This window comes from Pleurodeles waltl, chromosome 10 (genome assembly GCF_031143425.1).
Source record: "Pleurodeles waltl isolate 20211129_DDA chromosome 10, aPleWal1.hap1.20221129, whole genome shotgun sequence".
Taxonomy (NCBI): domain Eukaryota; kingdom Metazoa; phylum Chordata; class Amphibia; order Caudata; family Salamandridae; genus Pleurodeles; species Pleurodeles waltl.
In genome coordinates, this window is record NC_090449.1 from 246,953,848 (window position 1) to 246,974,843 (window position 20,996).

General features: G+C 42.0%; 1 protein-coding gene and 1 long non-coding RNA gene across 3 annotated transcripts in view; one reads left to right on the plus strand and one right to left on the minus strand.

Moving 5' to 3' along the window:
- The window catches only part of LITAF (lipopolysaccharide induced TNF factor), a 172,162-nt gene that overhangs the window by 146,616 nt on the left and 4,550 nt on the right, over positions 1 to 20,996 (minus strand). The window lies entirely within an intron of this gene.
- LOC138261405 (uncharacterized) overlaps positions 13,052 to 20,996 on the plus strand; it is a 70,001-nt gene continuing 62,056 nt past the window's right edge. Inside the window, exon 1 of the long non-coding RNA XR_011199089.1 lies at positions 13,052 to 13,526. This is a non-coding gene — a long non-coding RNA (uncharacterized lncRNA). The remainder of the gene's footprint in view (positions 13,527 to 20,996) is intronic.

Genomic DNA, 20,996 nt, shown 5'->3' on the forward strand with positions numbered 1-20,996 from the left:
TCCGGGTCAAGTACATTATGGTTAGGTCAAGTAGATTGTTCAAGCTACTCGACCTTCAGATCCAGTAAGATTTTTATGATTTTTCGAAGCCCTGCATTTGTAGCATGACTCCCTTCCAGCTGTGCAAATACAAAATCCGGAGTCTGGCATTTTTTTCCTTGGTGACCCAGGTTCCGGTTTATGAGTTACCTTTCAACAACAACTTTTATACAACTGTAACTGACAACCTTCGCAAAAATCCACTGTATAAATCACTATTCAATTTACATATACAGTAGTACAACCATTAGACAATGAATGGAAAGGGAGAATGCTGCTTAACACTACCATAAAAGGCATAGTAATTTAAACATGAATGCATGCACCCTGTGGCTACCCAGGACAGTTGGAATGTTGAAGATATTCTTCAGATACTTTTTGCGCAAATGTGTTTCGAGGCTTCCTCTTCTATCAATGAAGTCTGACCAAGAGTGGGATGTAAATGTTGCAGCACAGGCATGAAAGCTGGTAGAGTGCATGTCTGCCCTACCCAAAGGCCAACAGGGGATTCAGTGGATCATTTTGGCCCACGCCATTGGCAAAAAAAAAAAAAGATATTCTCAGACCACGAACAATACAGTGTAAAGAAGTGAATCCCAAACCGGAGCCATGTGAGATAGTGCTGGTATACCCACAGCTATAAAAGAGACATAGAATAGCCAAGTCCGTAGAACATTGAAATTCTAATGTTTGGGAAATTTCAGTCAAAACTACACTAAGATATTTCAAAGTATGCATAAAGAAGTCAAATAAAACATATTACTCGAGTGTGGGACTCCCCATGCACTCGCCAGCAATTTTTCCTAAACTGCCAAAACTACTTACAAGTATAACCATCTACGCTCACAGAAACATGCAGGAGTATGTTTTGTTATGCAACAAGAAAACAAGTGCACTCTGCAATTTTTTTTGTGATTATGCCCCTGGAGAACCCATTCCTTCAAGCATATTCATTTTTAGGTGTTCACTCTCCATTATTCATGGCCAAGGTGTCATGGTGCATGGAAATTATCGACTCCCAAGATTATTGATCCTATTGATTGGTATTGAAATTGAGTCTTATGGTGGGAACTTCTCTAAGCGCAGTCAAAAGGTCCATCAAGCCTCTTACGCATCCCCTTATAAATTAATGAGAAGATACCAAATAAGGTCAGACGCGCTAACAGTGATGGTAGCAGACGATGGTTAGTCTTCTTAAGAGCCCATCATAAAGGCCTGGCACATGGTTAGTCTCCTTAAGAGCCATCATAAAGCGTTCTGCCCCCAGAGAAAGTAAGTGAGAAACAGCAGGTACCCAGAGATTGTAGTGTGGTAATGGTTAATCCCCTAAAGAGGAAATAATTTGTAGACTGGGTAGGAGAAATTGGTGAGAGTTTGGATTTTCAGATCGATGATACAAAGTGGAGAGAAAATGTGTCCCTAAGAACTTGGGATGACTTTCCCACAACCTTGGAGCTTGCCAATGATTGTTTGAGGATGTTCTCAGAATTCTAGTGACAGTGTAAATGGAGTAGGTTTTACGCTTGCACAGCTTGAGTACTCCGAAGTGTGAGAGTAGGGAAGTCGTCAAACTTCACGTGTGTGGCGCTTTGTGCTTAAAAATTGTCGCAGTGGTTGTTGGTATATGGGCCCTGCGAGGTCGAAGACTCCGGAGTATATTGAAAAGTGTATGAGACACTTGTTTTTTGCTGTAATTTGTCTGTGCAGTAGGTCGTTCAGGTGTGGTCAACAAGTAAGAGGGTGAGTCAAAGTGAATGAAATTATTTTTTTTGACTGAAATCTGGCGAGTCCTATGTGCACCAGGACAGACCACCTGACCAGTCGAGAGTAAAATTGGAGGGTCGAATTTTGTTTGCGAATCAGGGAAACTGAGAAAGAAAGAGTAGCTGCTAGAGCGAAAGGCCGTCAGTGAAAAATCTGTAAGGTTTCTGAAGCAATTGTGTTACCCTACCTGTAGTAAATGGACATATTGGGTTTTGATTTGTTTAGTCCTTGCAATTATTTTGCATTAGTTTAGTGTGAGTGTGAGTTTAGGAGGACAAGTCGCAAGACTTTGTCGGCCGCTATATGCATGAGTGTGACGTCATTGAAGCCGAGCTGGGATAGGCTGGTTAGGGTCAAGCACGGATTGGCGGACAACCGTGAAGCACAATTGGTTGAGAAGGTCGGTGAAAAGGATTCTGTGATTGAAAGTCACTTCCTCATTTGATTTAGAATAGCATAAAGGTCACAGAAATGAAATTTTTCAAAGCTTTAAAGAGTGTCTTAAGGGGAGGTATGTATATTACAACGAGTAAAGGAGATGATGCACCGCAAGAAGGTACACCTGCCTGTATTTAAAGAGAAGGGTGCTGCACCATGTCTTTGGCTGAAAAAATGGCACAAAGTGACAGAGAAAGATGGGAGTTTAGCGTTCCCTGCTCATGGAACATTTAATTTGAGGAGCTTAGAGAATTTGAGGGGGGTGCTATATGATTTGAAACCCCCTCCGAGACCAGCACACTTCGAGGCATTAGCAATCTGGGGACTACTAGCCAGACAGCACCAGCAACAGAAATTTGAGAGGAGAATAAGAAAGGCAGAAAATACATTAGCGGAGGCTAGATGGGACAGCAATCCGTAATTTTGGAAAACTGATACTTTACAGAGAATTAAGTTGCCTGCTGCAATTACACAGGACAGCGAGAGAGAAGAAAGGGGAGCTACAGAAAGACAAACAGAAGTCGATCCGAGAGTAGGGAGCAGAGATCAAAAGAGTTCAGGAGATCTTTAACACTTGATGAAGAGTCAGATGATGATGAGTTACTTTTACAGTTACTGAGAAATCGTCCCCGCCATATGCAGCCCATGAGAGAAGTTCGAACACCAGTGTAGATCCTACAGAATCAATGGCAGTTGGTTCAACCCAGCGACAGATACAGGTTATAGATATTCCAAGAATTTACCCTGAAGTACCTATTGTAGATACAGCAACCAACTTGATAGTGTGGTCAGGGCAAGTTTACCCGAAGCCAACATTGGTCCAGGTAGAGTCCATACCAAACCTGATGTCCCTGGTACAGTCACACAGTCCCACTAAACAGGTTCGCAGACAGAACTGTTCACCTTGACAAATCAGAATACAGGAATAGTGCACCCACAAGAGCCAAATGTCAGACACAAGCCCAGATGCAGTGTCAGTACCAGTTACCATAGGTCCAGTCATACAGTTGTTTTCCCAGGGAAATAATGAGTACAGTGAACAGAAATCTCTCAGTCACAGCGTAGAGAGGGAGAGATACAGCACAAATACACGAATGACAATGCCCATGAGGCCAACGTCTGATCGGACAGGTCCGTTAATTGACTTAAGTCTTTTCAGGACCACTCCAAATAATGAGGTGAGATCATACACAGGTCCAAATCCAAGCCTAGTGACACCAGAGACCCTGAATCCGACAGTACAGCAAAAGCCAGATGTGAGTCGCAACAATGTTACCTTACAGGGTTTGACAGCCCAGCAATTAACCGAATGGTTAAAGAGATTGAGCAGCATACGAGTAGATTCTAGCGGAGGAAGTGCACTGAATTTGACCAGGCTTAAATTAGAGGCAGAAGGCCTAATAGAGGGAACCACAAGCAGACAGGATCGACACGTTCAAGAAAAACGAGTTGTGTTATCTATGCAAACTGATTACTAACAAAGCAGGGACAGACCTAGCAGAAAAATATGACACAGAGGTGGAGAAAACAAGATACTTGAAGAGGAGTTATATATTAGATTTTGAGAGTATGAGAATACCAGGAATAAGAATTCACCTTAGCAAATTAATACAGAGCATTCAAACATGGAGAGCATTAGACAAATGGGAAGGTAGATGGGTAAAGGAAAGAGACTAAAAGAAAAGAGATTCCGCAAATCTTACTGCAAATGTGCAGCAGGTTGAGGACCTGGTAAAAATTCTACCAATGTGAGAAATTCCAGGAGATAATTTTGTCCGTGTCCCTTGGAGCAGAAGTGACATTCTGTCATTTACCAATGATTATCCCAGGTTGAGAGAGAAACCAGTAGAATCGTACCAGCAGATAGACAGGTTTGTGAAACTCGCAAAATGCATGTGGGAAGATGTGAACACCCTGTTAGAGATAGTAGTTCCAGAAGATTTATGGATTGAATGGAAGAGGAATGTAGATTGGCTGAAAAAGGAACAACAGAGAGACCCAATTACAGGTGCACCACCTCCTGAGGTGATGAAATATTATTATAAAGTGACTGAGTTTTTGAAACCCAGAATTTCACTCAAGAACACTGACTGGAAGAGAATAGACAGAACAGCCCAGGAAGCGAAAGAGTCAATACATGCATACCATGAGAGATTGTTGCAGGCATTTAAACATTACAGTGGTACAGAAACAATTGAGCCAAAAGACATGATTTATTTTGTGTTCAGATTTATGTAAGGATTGAGACCTGAAATTAGCCAGATGATTAAGAGTCATTTGATTTGCTGGCAAGCGAAGCCGATCGATGAGGTATTGTAGTATGCAAAGTACTGTAGTGACCAGATTGAGTTGAAACAGAGGAAGTTGAAAGAGAAGGCAATGGTGATGCAGATTAAAGCGGCACAAATAGGGACGCAGGGATATTTTCAACAGCAGCAGCAGAGAAATCTGGTATTTCAAAATCAGGCGAGAGGTAGAGGTCGCAGAGGAATGTGAAATGGAAACCGTAGTCCCCAGTTGAGTACTGTAGTGGTTCAGAATGATGTGCAGGGAATTAAGAGATTGTTGCCATGTCATGCTTGCGGGGGGATAGGACATGCGAAGTGGGAGTGTCCGAAGTTGGTACAGGAAGGTGTCGTTCAGCAAACAAGTCACATCAATTCTTTCCAAAACATGAGAGGACAAAGAATGAGAGGTCATAATCCAAATTTTCGAAAGCAATGTGAATCAGATGCAAAATTTTCAACCCATGCAACAGGTGTAAATGGCACGTATGCAGATGGCCCAGTCACAGCCAATGCAACAGCAAATGGTACCTAGACTTCAAATCAAAATATCTCAAGCCCAAATGCAGCAGCAGGAGGTGGTGCTTCCTCCACAGGTCATCGGCCAATGGTTTAACCAGAGTAATACCACAGTACACCAATTCTCATTACACAGTGAGAATGGAATAAATGATGATTGGGTGAGTGAGTTCGGACGAAGAAGAATGTGTGCTTGCAGCTTCCTTAGAAGTAGATCAGAAAGGTCCATATGTGAAGAGAAAAGTAATGGGTCACAAAGTTTCATTCTTGGTTGACACAGGAGCTACACGCTCTACGGTGAGAACTACAGAAGTTCCAAACTTGCTCCTCACAGGAATAAAAACACTCCAGATTGTAGGAGTAGCAAATCAGTATTAGACCAACCCAATTACAGAATCAGTTCAGGTTAAAACTGTCAACTTTAAGGCATTACACAAATTCGTAGTTTGTGATTCGAGTCCAGTATCCTTACTGGGAAGGGACTTATTGTGTAAAACAAAGCGTTCTATTACTTGCTCAAATGATGGAACTGGGATTCAGACAAATAGCGATAATGAAGATGACCCAGCTCCAGAAACAGACTGTGAAACAATAATGAGGAATACCCATTGATTAGTTTCTTTCCAGTTTTCACAGTAAAGGATCTTCGTTCCGATTTACAAGGAACGGTTAAAGTGAGCGTGTGGGGTTTGACAGGAAAAGACATTGGTCTAATAAAAGGAGTTGAACCAGTTAAGGTCCCAGTAAAGCCAAACGCAATTTTTCCCAAGATTCCCCAGTACCAGATGACACAGGATATCATTGAGAAAGTTGCTCCCATAATTGCAGAATTTATGAACCAAGGGATTTTGAAAGAAATGTTGAGCAGCCCATGTAATTCACTAATAATGGGACTGAGAAAGCCATGTGGAAAAGTTGGAATTGTTCAAGATTTGAGAAAAATAAATGATATTGTGATTAAACATTGTCCCGTGGTGCCAAATCCAGCAGTTATTTTGTTTCCGATTCCATGCGATGCTGAATGGTTCACCGTAATAGACCTGTCACAAGCATTCTTTCCTGTGCCTCTTCACGAGGATAGTCAATTTCTCTTCTGTCTAAAAATTTTAGATCGAGTCTACTATTGGCGTAGAATTCCTCAAGGGTTATCAGAATCACCTTCCATTTTCAACCAGGTCTTGAAAAAGAACTTGGAGTCATTGGAAATGCCTTTCCAATCGACGTTAGTATAGTACATTGATGATTTGTTGATTGCATTCACAACAAAGGAAGAGTGCAAATACGATACAATTGCCTTACTGAACTATTTAGGAAAGAATGGTCATAAAGTGCCCCCAGCTAAATTACAATACTGTCAGAAAGAAGTGAAATGTTTGGGTCATCAGATTGAGAAGGAAAATATCCAGAGAAAGTGTCACAGCCATATTGCAGATGAGTCCCCCAGCCACACAGAGAGATGTCAGGATGGTTTTGGGAATGGTAAGCTATTGTCCCCAGTGGCTTTTCGGTCATTTCAAAGCCACTGCAGACGCTGACTCAGAAAGGAATTACTGAGCCCCTGGTGTTAGATCAGGCCTGTATGAAAGCATTTTCTGAATTGAGAGAGAATGTGTGCAAAGCCCCGGCCCTGGGAATGCTTGACTACACAAAACCCTTCACATTGTTATGTCATGAGCGCTATGCATGTTCTTTTGTCTTGACTCAAGTCCATGGTGGTATAAACCGCCCAGTAGTATATTTTTCAGCTACTTTGGACCCAGATGAAGCAGCTTTACCAGGCTGTTTGCGTTCAGTCGCTGTGGTTGGACAGAGCCTCGCTCAGCGTGAGGACATTGTGATGGGACATCCCCAGACTATTATGGTCCCTCACTCCATTGAAGTTTCACTTACACAAACCAAAACGCAATATCTAACAGGTGCAAGGCCGACTTGTTAAGAAACAAGCATCCTGGGGTCTCCAAATGTGTAATTGAAAAGGTGTACAGTGCTTAACCTGGCAACCTTGCTCCCAAATAAAAATTATGAAATTGATAAATTGGAAGATGTTGAACATGATTGTCTCGAAGTAACTGATCTGTGCACAAAACCGAGACCTGACATTACAGATACCCGATTGGAAGAAAATGATAAAATTATCTTTGTTGATGGTTCCTGTCTAAGGGATAATACGGGAATACTGAGATCAGGATATGCTGTACGCACAATTTCTGGTATACTTGAAGTGTCCTGGCTTCGAGGAGTATTTTCTGCACAAGTGGCGGAACTGGTAGCCCTTACTAGAGCATGCCATGTTTCTGCACAGCTTAAAGTTACCATCTATACAGACAGCCAGTATGGATTTGGAATAGTGCATGATTTTGGCCAGTTGTGGTCACAGAGAGGTTTCCTGACCTCTTCTACTTCACCAGTCAGAAATGGTGAGAGAATCCAGGAGTTATTGCAAGCTATTCAAATGCTTGAGAAGAGTGCTGTGGTGAAATGCAGTGCACACCTGAAATCACAAGATTTTTTGTCAACGGGAAATGGAAATGAGGATCAAGTCACAAGGTTTTGCGCATATATCGTTCAAAGACAAATGGAAATTGTTACCTGGGGAAGATGACGTATGTCCAAGTTATGCATTACATGCTATAGATACCTTGGAAGAACTGGAAACATAACAGAATAACGCTGAGAGGGAGGAGAAAAGGTCATGGGTCAAAATGAAATGTGTACAGCGCCAGGATAAACTATGGTCAATTGGTATTGCCGAACAGTTTGTTAACACAAATGGCTAGATATTATCATGATCAAGCACCTGCTGGGAGGGATGCAAACAGAATTGGTTCAATCCAAAGTTCAGACAGGTTGCTGAAGCAGTTTGCCACTGTTGCGTCATTTGTCAACAAATGAACATGGGAAAAGGGACAGTGGTCAATTTGAACCACACAGGAAGAGCAGGAGGTCCATTCAGCAGAATGCATATGGATTTTATTCAGATGCCTGTGTGTGGAGGATTGAGATATGTGTTGGTGATTGTCTGCATCTTTAGTCATTGGATTGTAGCTTATCCTACACCAAGAAATGACAGCCTCACAGTAGCGAAATTACTGCTTATGGAACTGATACCACGTTCCCGGTTTCTAATCTCTTTAGAATCAGATAGAGGAAGTCACTTTTACAATGGAGTAATTAAATGACCATGTTCAGCCTTAAATATTGAGCAGAAGTTGCATTGTAGCTACCGTGCTGTAGCATCAGGACTTTTGGAACAGATTAATGGTACCTTGAAATCAAGAATGGTGAAAATGTGTGCGTCCATGAATCTGAAAATGGCCCAATGCATTATCGTTACTTCTGATAACAAAGAGAAACACCCAACAGCAAGATAGGACTGTCACCGCATGAGATCCTCATGGGCAGAGCAATGAGGTTGCCAGTTGTTCCTGCAAATGCTGTTGTGAGCAGAACAGATGATATTGTGTTGGACTACAGCAAGGGTCTGGCTGATGTGGTTCGCTCTCTCTCTCTCTCTCATCAGGTGGAAGCCACCACATTGCAACTGTCTCAAGATCAAGGATACAAACTGGGAGCAGGTGACTGGGTTGTGATCATAAAGCACGTGAGGAAAACGTGTTTGGATCTCGGTGGAAAGGCCCTTACCAGGTAGTGCTGATCACTACCACAGCTGTGAAGTGCGCTGGAGTTCCGAACTAGATCCACACAAGCCATACGAGGAAAGTGGCATGTCCTTTGGACAATGAAGAGTAGTTGTTGAGAGTACCAACAACGACCAGATAACTTCAGAGCTGAAAAGGGGAGAAAGAGGAACTGAAACTGATTCAGAGCAAATCGAAAGCGGTTCAGCCACTCCTGTGAGAGACAAAGGAGAAGACCCACAGACGAGTGACAGTGGACCGACCTCAATTGAGGCAGCAGGACAGTCTAGTCAGAGGAGGGCTCTCCTAGAAGCAGATGGTCTTGAGAGACAAACAGAGCAAACGACAGACCCCAAAGGAGAAGTAGTTGAGGCAGATCAAAGCCACTGTGGTCTGACTCCCCCTGAACCAGTTGCAGGTCCGTCAAAACAAAGTCCTGCAGAGCAAGAAGAAATTACAAGTTTGACACTGAAAAGAGCATTAACGAAGTGTCCACTGAAAGGAGCTAAGTGGCCGGAACCGGAAGCAAAGAGAAAAGAAGCAATTACAGTGACAACAATTGAGGAGGAAGCAGATATGACAAGGAGAGAAGATTTGAGTGAAGGAGAATTAAATGGAGATGGTAGCTGAAAAGAAAGAAAATTGCAAGTTGAAGGTACACTGGTCCTGAATGGGCGTATGCAACAACAAGGGAATGCCAAAGAAAAATGTTTGTCTTTTTGTTTTGATTGAAACATTCCAGGTCAATATTTTGGCACTTGAAGGAAACAAGTGAACTGAACTTTTGAAACTATAAGTTGAAAGAAGTGCAAAGAAAAAGAGACTATTGAAAGTAACCGGAAAAGGCTTTTTGATAACCTGATTTGACAAGATAACCTGATTTGACAAGCTGCTAAACTAATTTTTGACAACCTTACCGATTTTGACAAAACGATCCTGGAAATAAGACTGACAGCTGTAAATAATTGCTGAAGAAGATTGAAGATTTTTGTTTTTGATATTTGCTGCATAGTTATAATTTTCCTCTTATACTTTCTGATTCTTTACAGATCATGAGTAACCTTAGCCAGCAGGGTAGGAAGAATAGGTGCTGTAAATACTTGAGTATTGGTTTGGCGATTGTATCCATGATATTGTACCTGGTATTGATTGTGGGTATGACTGTTCTTGACAAGAGTAAAGCCAACCATACTTTAGCTTCAGAGACAACTACCGCACTCACAGAAATAGAGAAGTTTAGGTTAGATGAGAAATATCTGCACGCAGATAATGCACAAGGAGACGATGGATGCGAGAAATTGTTATGCTTGCACGCAGATTTCTTCATCAGTTGAGGAAGGAGTTACCTATCATAGTTTTCCCCTGACTTATGGGATAGGTTGTACTCTGTTACTAACAATATTCTATAACCAGGAGTATATCCAGTATTTCTATTCCACTTATGATGTTGTGTTTTCGTTTGTCCCTATAATTAAGTACCTAAGTAGAGTAGCTAAGCAGAACACAATAGAATTAGTGAGAGGATTCTTTGAGCCTACACTAACCTTTGGCACCGCATATGTGCATAGAAACAATTTTACATGCTTGCTTACACCAGCAGAAAAGAGCTTCTTAGAGTAGACAGATGATAGGACAAAGCCAGTAAAGGAGAAATTAGAAAAGGGCTTAGTAAAGAGGACATTTAGAAATGATCATGTATTTAGTGAAATAAAAACACAAGGAAGGTTAGCTTTGGATGTGCAACACGTAGGAAAGTTTTACATATATAGGCCAAAATCTAGTACCGATACGTTGTTTGTGGGAACGAGTCCATGTAGACATGTGTTTTTGTTTCAGAGTAAATGGACGTTTATGTTCAAGGGACAGGATCCGTCATCTATGGATCAAACGCCTACTACCGTCTTCCAAGAGGATAGTATGGTACATGTTACTTAGGGATAGTTTTCCCAAAGATATTTCAACTTGAGGACTTGAAAAGATTACAAAAATGACTGAGGTACATCACGTTAATCAAAAGAGAGAATCTTCTTCTAGTATAGGGGGAGATATATTTGGGCAATAATTCCTTCAGTGGGAGTTATCCTAAGTTCTACAAAGATTCAAAAGTGTCTACTATTGTGGATAACATGTTGACAATTTTTTCTGGAGCCATGATCCTAATGGATACAGAAATGGTTGCGGTAAGAACTATGACTCTTCAGGACCGCCTTCCGTTAGACAATCTTTTAACAAAGGATGGCGGAGTTTGCAAAATGATGGATTTGAAGCATTGTTGTTCATATAGTCCTGATAACTGCAAAAAATCAGAAGCTTACTTACTAATCTGACTAATGACAGTGCTGATTTGAAAGCGCTGAAAGAAGCAGGTTTTTGGGAGAAAGTTGGCAAAGGATTTGTTTCAGTGGGAAATTGGCTCTGTAACCTTGGGAAAGGGATAATATTGAAAATAATACAAGGGATATTGATTATTGTGATTTATATTATTGGAGCATGGGGAATATGTAAATTGTTTAATCTGATTAAGTCAAAGAAAATTAAAAATGATCAGAGGAATGGAGTCCGGAGGTTTGGTGGAATTCACTAATTTTCATTATAAAGAGCAGGGCATAACTAAAAATTGGCAAGTTAATTGTTTTGACACATTGGGAACGTTGGTTGATGACAAATGAAATGCACAGATAGACACCTTGTGCCAGGATATTAAAAAGAACTGTGTCAAAATTAACTTTGTTGATATGATCAAACCTTGATAACAACAAGGAATGCCAGATAAGTTTAGATTATGATGTGTGAAAATGAATCCCATCTGTAAAACACAAGTACCAGAATGCCCTGCAATTGATAAAAGGCAGCTAAATTGGAACAACGTGCAAATGCAAATTAAAACCACCTGATGAAGACGAAAGTTGAAACGCGTTGTGGTGCTTGGAGAAATGCATGAGATCTGCAAAATATCAACACTGGAATAAATTGGAAACGCCAAGATGTAACCTCTGGGAGTGCAGCCTTATTTTAGTGGTATAATTTTAAGGGTTTTGGTCTAAACTCTGCGCTTGCACCATCAGATTGAGTGCTCAGTTTACAGACTTCTTTGCTTGAAAATTTAAATGAAGCGGCTGCACCCAGTATTTCTGTCAAGTCTGTGGACGAGTTGGTGAGGAGATACTTATCCCCGGCATTTTTATTGCACAATGGAAGATGTGGCAGTGCCTTGCGCCATCTCGGAATAACAAGGTTTTACAATACCGATGCGGCTCTGAGTGGAGTCCGGAGGTGTGGTGGAATTCACACATTTTTATTATAAAGAGCAGGGCATAACTATACATTGGTGAGTTCATTGTTGTGCCACATTGGGAACATTGGTTGAGGCCAAATGAAATGCACGGATAGACACCTCGTGCCAGGATATTAAATAGAACAGTGTCAAATTGACTTTATTGATATGATCAAACCTTGATAACAACAAGGCATGCGGATACGTTCAGAGTAATGATGCGTGAAAATGAATCCCATCTATAAAACATTAACACTACAAGTACCAGAATGCCCTGGAATTGATAAAAGGCACCTAAATTGGAACAACGTACAAATGTAAATTGAAACCGCTTGATGAAGACGAACGTTGAAAGGAGTTGTGGTGCTTGGAGGAATGCATGAAATCTACCAAATATCAACACTGAATAAATTGGAAGCTTCCAAAATGTAACCTTTGGGAGTGCAGCGTTATTGTTGTGGATATATGATCGCCTGGCACTGAAGTGCCCTTTTCCTTAGGCAGCTGTGTACATTTAATGAGGCAATATGGCTTCGCTCGCAGCCCAAGTAGGACAGTAAATGAAGTGGGCAGTCCCAATGCCTGATTCTGTATACTGTGTTGGGCAGAGGAAAAATGTGGATGACACATGAATGGACCAATGGATAAGGGTGCTGACAGACAGCCCCTGTATGTATCTATGTACTTATACTATTCATTTTTGAGACAACATGAGGCTGGCGAGAAAACTGAAGCCGTTTCTGTACAAGCCCTGTATCTGGAGGATAAACTCAGCCACGTCACTTTGTCCCAGAACGCGAGATGATTTAAAATCTTTTGTCAATAAGGAAGCAGCTTACTTCATTGCTGCCTGGAAAGGTCACGGAGTTAAAACAGTAGGATGACCTTTCGCTGGCTAGCCATTAGCCGCGTGATCACACTGACAGCATGTTACCTCAAGGTCACTGTGTCATGTTCCATCGTCTATTACATCGAATTATCCTTTGTACCGATCCTTGCACGTTTTCCTGAACTAAAAACTACCGTTTGAAGGACTTTTAAATAATGAACATTTAGAGTAAATCTGTACATGTTCGTGCTGAGTAAAAAGCGCTAATCCCTGTTAGAATGAGGCGATGTTTGCGTTGGACCGTCAATTTTTTTTTTTTTTTTTTTTACAGTTTTATACATGGCGCCCCAAATATATTGGTGAGCTTTACATGAGCAGAATTTACACTGATGTTGTTTTAGGTTTGGGTAAATTAAATAATTTGCCCACAATCACAGGATTTTCAGCGGACGCCGAGACTCGAACCTGGTTCTCTAGCTGCAAGGTCAGTAGCTCCGCCGGCCGAACGCGCATCCCGTGGTACGATTTTACTGAGGGGGAAAGACTCAATGCGTGCGTTTCAAAGTTGGGCAACTGCTCGTGACATCACTAAATCTTGCCTAGGCGGTAGCTGTGCAACGAGTCGAGTTACAAACCAACCACTTCCTTTTTGCGAAGAGGAAGAGCCTCGATAACTGCCTCGACAGAGCCGGTGTATGTGGAAGTAGGTCTGCTGGAGTGGAGTTGTCTCTCTCTTACAAGTAAGGAACAGCACGTCCGGAGCACATACCTGGTGCCGGGAAAAAGTTACTCGAAGGTACCCCGAATTGTGTGAGCAGTGGTAAAACGAGGCATGATGGCCACCGCCAAAGTAATTGGCAAAAAGGAAAATGTGATTATTAACCCCCCTCCCCCACCGGCTTACTTACATGGTCCCAAACAGAATTACTGTAAAACTAGTCTGGGTTAAAGCGCCTACTGCTGAAATCTATGCAAGCCAGAAAGTGAGAGGATGAATTTGGCTTGTGGGCACCGTGAGGTCTCGTCAGTGCCATAGGATAGTATCATCAGAGAGTTCATGTGGCTGCTATAGAGCTATGTGAGGGTCAAGAGTTTGTAGTTTATGTAAGATAGCTCAGTGGATTCACAAGATTTTGTTGTGGAGATCCTTGTGTTACTGGCAGGGTCGTGGGTTATGAGCCATGTAAAACCGCCGAGTTGATAAGGTCTCAATTTAAAAAAAAATAAAAAATCTCCAGTTATCCTGCGCGGCATGAATTTAAAAGGCAGGAGTTGTTTTTGCTCCAACTTTCATTACTATAAACTTGATAAAGTGGTTTCTATAGGATAGTACTAATAACTTATGGGGTTAAGAAATCAATGCAGTGAGGATCATGTTATATATATATATATATATATATATTAGTGAACATCGCATACAGAGGTCCACATATCAGATTTCGACCCAGAGCCTGAGAAACCTCTAGCAAGATTACACTGAAGTCGTTTTATTGTTTCTCTGCACGAACAGCTCGGTGTGGAGGCCAAGTTAGATGTCCCGACTTTGCTGCATTTGCTTTCCAATGTTCTCTGCTATATAATAATCACTTCCACAAAAGGAATTACTTGATCCTTGCTGTGAGGCATTTTGTGCTGGAAAAGCCCCTCTGCTGAGCTTGCGCTTCACATCGAAGCACACTGAATGTGCATTGCCACGGCCATGGGTATCAATTCCTCAAAATGATAGGGGTAGCAGAAGCGACATCACATGCCCTTTGACCACCTAGATGACATCACTGGAAGTGACTGCAAGATTCCTGACTTTGTGACATCCCAGGAAGACAGATTATACAACCTTTGACCCCACCGGAAGTGACATCATATGGACTTTGGCCTAGAGCAATCACAGAAAGCGAGGCTTTTGAGTATTGGCAGTTACATCTTACAAAGGTGTTGGAAAATCACAACCATATACTAATTAAATACTCTATAATAAACATAAGTTACAATCCTGTTGAAAATGTTCCCCCATAAATTGGCTGTCTCAGACAGTATCTTCATATGTAGGGTTGAGATAACGTCGCATCCATTAAAAAAACTTTTAGTGTACAACAATGAATAATATACTGAGGAAGGGGAAAATCAATAAAATAAATCTTAGTTTTTCACTCTTCTCTTTTGCTACCTTTTATACATCTCCCCTTGTCCCAATTCCTACACTGCTGAATATTCTTATCTACCATTACCAACGTTTACTCCTACTTACTTTTTTCCCTCCATCTGCACAACTTTCCAAACTCTAGTTTCCTCTTCTCCAACCTCACTTTTTCTCTTGTACCTTTCCCCTCACATTTAACCTTCACTATCTCTCTATCACCCTTTCTCTTCAATCCTCCCCAGCTGATTCTCACAACTTTTAAATATACCGAATACTGAATACTCCAAGCTTTCTCCACTGGTCTCTCCTTTCCTCTTCCTCTGTGTTGTTCTTTCCTTGGCATACCTCTGTCCCAGCCAACCTCTCCCCTTTCTCCCTACCCCACCTCCAGTATTCCCCAGTAATTTCGCCTTTCGTAAGCATCCACCTCTGCCCCCACTTTCTCGTCTTCACCTTTCTCAAACTCCAAATGTTCCCAGCTTTAGCTTTCCTTCCACCCACACTCCTCTTCTGTACCCAAACTACCCTTCTCTCTCGCTTATCCTTTGACCAATGCCCAGTGATCCGGAACCACCCACCTTAGATTCTCCAAAACAGCTGTTTTGCCCTTTTCAGCTATCAGGGGTTTCGCATTACTTTCTCCTGCCATTCACTCTCACACCTTCCATCACCACTCTAACTTGTCTGCTATTCCTCACCCACCATTTCATTTGCTTAGCAGGGCGATGGGTTGTTTAATTGGCAGATAAGACTCCTAATCCGTTCCCACTAACAAAACGCTTTAAAAAAAAGAAGGTGCAGAACAAACAAGGCAAGAAGTGCAGAGGACATGCCATTTTAATCATGAAAGGTACATAGAGTTTCATGTGCTGCCACAATGCCAGGCTCAACAAGGCTAGCAAACAACACAGACACAAAACTAGATTTAAAAGCAATTAGTCAAAAAGAGCAAACACTTTCTCAAGGCCATAAAACAACGATTTCTATTCCAGTCTACCGTCCAGAATAGTTGGCAATCGGAATGGCCTTTTAGTTAAAAATAACAAGCACAATTTGAGAAAATGAGGAACCAGTTAGATTTGGTGGCCCCTAAAGGCCTGTGCAGGTGTGGTTGGGGTTATGTGCACGTCGAGTGGCTCTGGGTGATTCGAGCTCACAAGGGTTCAACCTCAAAGTCTGGCAGTGGCTCTGCTGCAAGGCGCGCCGAAATACCAAATGAGAGAGGCAAAGTTTCCACATGCTGTAGACCGAGACAAGGACACAAGCATGAGACTTAAGCATCCTAATAAGCACTGGGGACCAAATATAGGGAAAGAGCCACTGCATACTGAAGACAAAAACTCGCATCAGCCCAGAAAGAAACGAACACAGGCAAATAATGAATAGGCTATGTGTTGGGTGGAGTCCTTAAAGAATGCATGTTGGGCATATAAAGATTACATGTACTTCTTCACACACTGCATCAGATAAGGAGAACCAACAAAATATGATTTCTAAGGCTCTCCATTGAAAATCACAAACCTCCAAAAGTGAATAATATGAACTTTCATAAAGCAAATATGCCTTAGTAAAAATTGAGAATGCAGAAAAGGCTGCAAAATACCGAGGTACATCTGATGAGAGTATAACAATGGAAACACTGCAGCTGTATAGGGAGACCATATTCCAAAGCCTGTATTCGCTATATGGGCCGCATACGATAGGGACAAGTACTAGGACATGAGCATGCATTCAATCATTACCGAAATGTCTAGTGTGTGTATAGTGGCTAACTCTCTGGTGTAGTCTGCGCAGTCTCAATTTTACCAGACTAGGTAACGCAGCCGGAGGGAGGCATCACCACTTGCGAAGGCCACACCTCTTGTTAAAGAAGGGTAGCTAGGATTAGCACTCAGCTGTCCTTGTTTAAATAAACTGCCTAATCTCAAGACCAAACCCCTTCTCTTAAATGAATATCTATAGTACGAGGGTTTCAGTCATTCACCTGCCAACCAAACAGTAAATAATCTGTGCTGTTTTGCATAACGTTACAGCAATGAGGCTGAATAAATGTCCTACCATGGTTTCCTCTCCCCGAATCCAACTTCCAAACTCGGAGAGCCTGCCTGCCGTTTAATTTCATAGGCTGACCATCTGTACTTGTGTGACTCTGAACAAGTTAACAATGACCTACTGTTCCAAGCGTTTTGTTCCATCTCTCTATGAACAGAATAAGTCGTCTCTTCCCCTTCCTCTTTTTGACTGGGCCTCTCCTCAGTATTTCAAAGATGCCTAGTATCTTTCACTGCCCTGCACTCCACCTTTATGCAGGAAGGGAAGCCAGCTCTGTGCCCGATGTCTTTACATGGGATGATTTATATGAGAAAAAGGGAATTGAATATTACAGGACAGCCGAGTTCTACTTTCCAATTTTCCCTGCCCTCATCTACAACACTTTTTAACTGGTGTTCTCCCTGTTGCAACTCTAGTGACAATCTGTATCCTGACTCCCTGCACTTCTCTACAAAGCTGCAATGCATTTAACTGAAGAGTACCAGCACTTCTCAGGATCATACAGTTACCCTAGACAGCGAGTACCAGGAATTCTATATTTCCATTTAAAGTACTGTTTCAGACCCTTGCTGGGAACACGCATGGGAGTCATTGATGTTATTATCTTGAAAGACTTGGAGGAAATGTAAATTAAATTATCACACACATTTTATGCCAGGCTAGGAGAAAGGGGTAAACAAAGTGTTAGTTGTGGCAACTGAGTGCCTAGAGGTTGCTGTTGCCACCCCTTCCGACCATCAATTGATGACCATGGGATGTATCTTGGTATCTACAGTGCACACCAGTGGAACAATTCACCCAGGCTGGCCATTTCCCCCAAAAAGCTGATGTAACCCGAACCCTGCTGGGTTCCCTCTCTATTCCAGAATTCAAGCACCCTTCCCGGCAAGAAAAATATGATTCATTTTAACAGGTGGATGATTTATAAGACATTGAATGCATATACCTAATAATACACTCGTAGCTCTCACCATCCAAAAATGCTAAATGCCTCCGGTAGACCACAAATGGGGTCACCAGCTCTCAAAACCTTCCTGACCTATAAACATTTAATCTCCACTGATTTCAAACATACATGCCACATTTATTCAATCACACCACTCTTGGAGGCTCGAATGTTTGAGAGGTATATATGCATGCAAAAGAGAAAATAGCCAGGTGTTGCACCTTGTACACATCACTGCAGGTAAATGGAAAGCAAAATATTCCCAGAGTCATATTGGCACCACAGAGAAGTTAAACAGATTCACCTTGAAATACCAAACACGTGACTCTTCACACAAAATTATTCACAGGAGGTCCGAGTTTCTAAGGGACACTGTGCATGGGAGGGAGGGAGCCAATCACACCATCCTGTTTAGAAACGAAGCAGCCACCAGCTCAGAAGCTTTCATGTTATGTGACCATGAAAAAAACACATGGGTATAAGGTTGCAACTTAGGCAGCATTTTACAAACTTAGCCTATATTTTTGAGTCACGCTAGTTAAAAAGTTAAAAACAGTAAAATCCGATATTTTTCCCACTTTGAAATGTAAACCTAAAACAACAAATACATGAAGAAATCTCTTCACAAGTATTCCAGAGTAGTCTAAATTATTTGTTAATGGCTATTAAAGCAAACAGATGTCTAATTGGCATGTTATTAAAGAAAACTGAAAATGGTACACACATTCTTATTCACGTACCAGTTATTGCCCCTTTCAGAAGAGCATAACGTAAACAAATGGCCCGTATTTTTTTTCTGGGAAAGGTGGCAATCCTACATGGATCCATAGGCCCCGGGAAGCTGACAGCTTGTTTGTCTACCGATTAGCAAGGTGCAAGAACTCAAACTGGCTCTTGTTAAATGTGAAAATGCTTTCACTACCTCCAAGTCACTCATCCTCAAGAGGAGATCTCACTTCATGGTATGCTGAAAATGAAATCCCGCCCACCCAGCAGGGTGCCATAAGGAAGCTTACATTATCAGCATCCCCCTGTTTTTGCCCTGTCTCCTACTGAGAGGAAAATTAAAGTAGCTGAGGGTGTCGAATCAGGTCTTCGTGAATTTTTTTAGCTCCTAATCTCCTTCCCTCCTGGACTTGGGAGGAGTTTGCTGCCTTATTTCCTTTTTAAGAGCTTCAATGAAGTTCATGCAGGACTTGAACATCTCTTCTTCATTATTTTACTTTTTTAATATCTTAACATCTCCGCTTCGGAGGGGATAGGGAGGAGATTACATTTGCAAGGATCTTACCTTTGTGTTTGGGCGCCAGAGTTTGGAGTTTTCTTGCATGCTCACGTTCCTTCAGAATTAGAGACAGGAATGTTGGTAACCCTGTGTATTGTGTATTCATGGTGAGGATGGAAGCATCAGTGCATGCACACACTCTCTTTTCAGAGACGGGGAAACAGTGATGGCATGGAAGATTTCATTTAAGGACAAATGCCAGAGAGGTAAGCATTTTTTTGGTTAAAATGTTTGAGCATGTTATTCAGAGATACTGATTTTTTTTGCATGCACGGCCCATCTTTAAGGGTAGAAGGGCCCACCCTTCTAACATTTTTCAGGCATGAAGACTGCCTTTTGAAGGAACCTTAAGCCCGTTGTTAGTCCTGAACACTAAGTGACCATAGAGGTAAACTGGAGAAGTCTCATAAAAAATTGATTTGTCACCTCAAGGCACTGTGTGCTAAAGATACTCCTGGCTTCTGCTGTGCTGAAGAACTGTCATTTGCGGGTGAGTGGCCATCGCGAAGGGGCAGAGGACTGCAGTCGCCAACCAGAAGAGGCCAACCATCAGAAGCCTCTGCTCCTGCTGTGACCTAGCAATTGACATGCTGGTGGCTGGCTACGGTGCAAATCAAACACAACTGCTGTGTGCTGCCAGGATGCTCCTTGCTTGTCACAGGTGAGAGATTATTTTGCCGCTAGACATCTCTCCTGGACTACTGTGTAACACTGCAGGCTCCTGTAAATGCTGGTGAAGATTCTTATGCCATGGGAAGGCCGAATGTGACCCGTGGTGCATCAATGGACTGGTGAGAGACTGATCAAACCTAAGTCAGGGCGCTGTGTTAATCTACATACAAGGTGGGGAACTGGGAAGCACAAGCTGCACCCACATTTTACCTGATTAACCCTGAGCCTTCTAAGGGGGATGGGGACACAGTACCAGAGGGGCAGGGACCACTAGAGCCAGATGATTTTCTTATCAGCAGAGGCACCTAACATCACCAAGCCTCACAACTTAGAATTGGTTATTTGTGCCTAATTGAATGTTTAGTGACCCCGGTTTTTCGTGTATTAAAAGTACTTGTCTTTTTTCTATAGAAGCAGTAGGTTGGACATTGATTTTAAGGCACTTCTGGGATATTGGTGTGGATTCTTGACATCCCTGAGAAGCTTCTAACTTCTTACCTATGCTAGCACTCAAGAGTCGGGTACAGAAAATGCTGTACTTAATCCAGTTTGTAGAGCCACAGTAGGTCCAGCCCCATGACAGCAGAGGTAAAAGGCCTCAGCACCCGCTGTTGTGGCCAGTAGTCACTGCCTTGCCCTATGACCTCCAAACCATTGTGTAACAGAGTCTATACGGTGAAAATGCACAGAAAGGAAGAGAGCATTTATTTGTGTAACCCTAGAGCTAAAGTTGAGGAGGGAAGTGGTTCAAGTACCTTCACAGGAGGTAGAGAAAGGAATTTACACTACAATCTTTCTATTCCCCACAATATCAATAAAGGATGGTAATCTAAATGAAACAATTAAATCTCTCAGTGAAAGGAATTCACTTCAAAATGAAAACCCGTCAGAGGATGACGCTGATTTCCACTGAAACATTAAATAGTTACTGTAGATCTGAGAGATGCATACTTCCATGTCCCTGTTATGAAATCTCATCAGCAGTACCCTATAGTCTGTGTCAAAGGGAAACTCTACCAGTTTTAGGTTATTTTAATCGATCTGAGATCATTACCAATAGTGTTCCAAAAGGTGTTAACACCCCGATGGCTAAACTACTTCTGCACAACTGGTGAGAG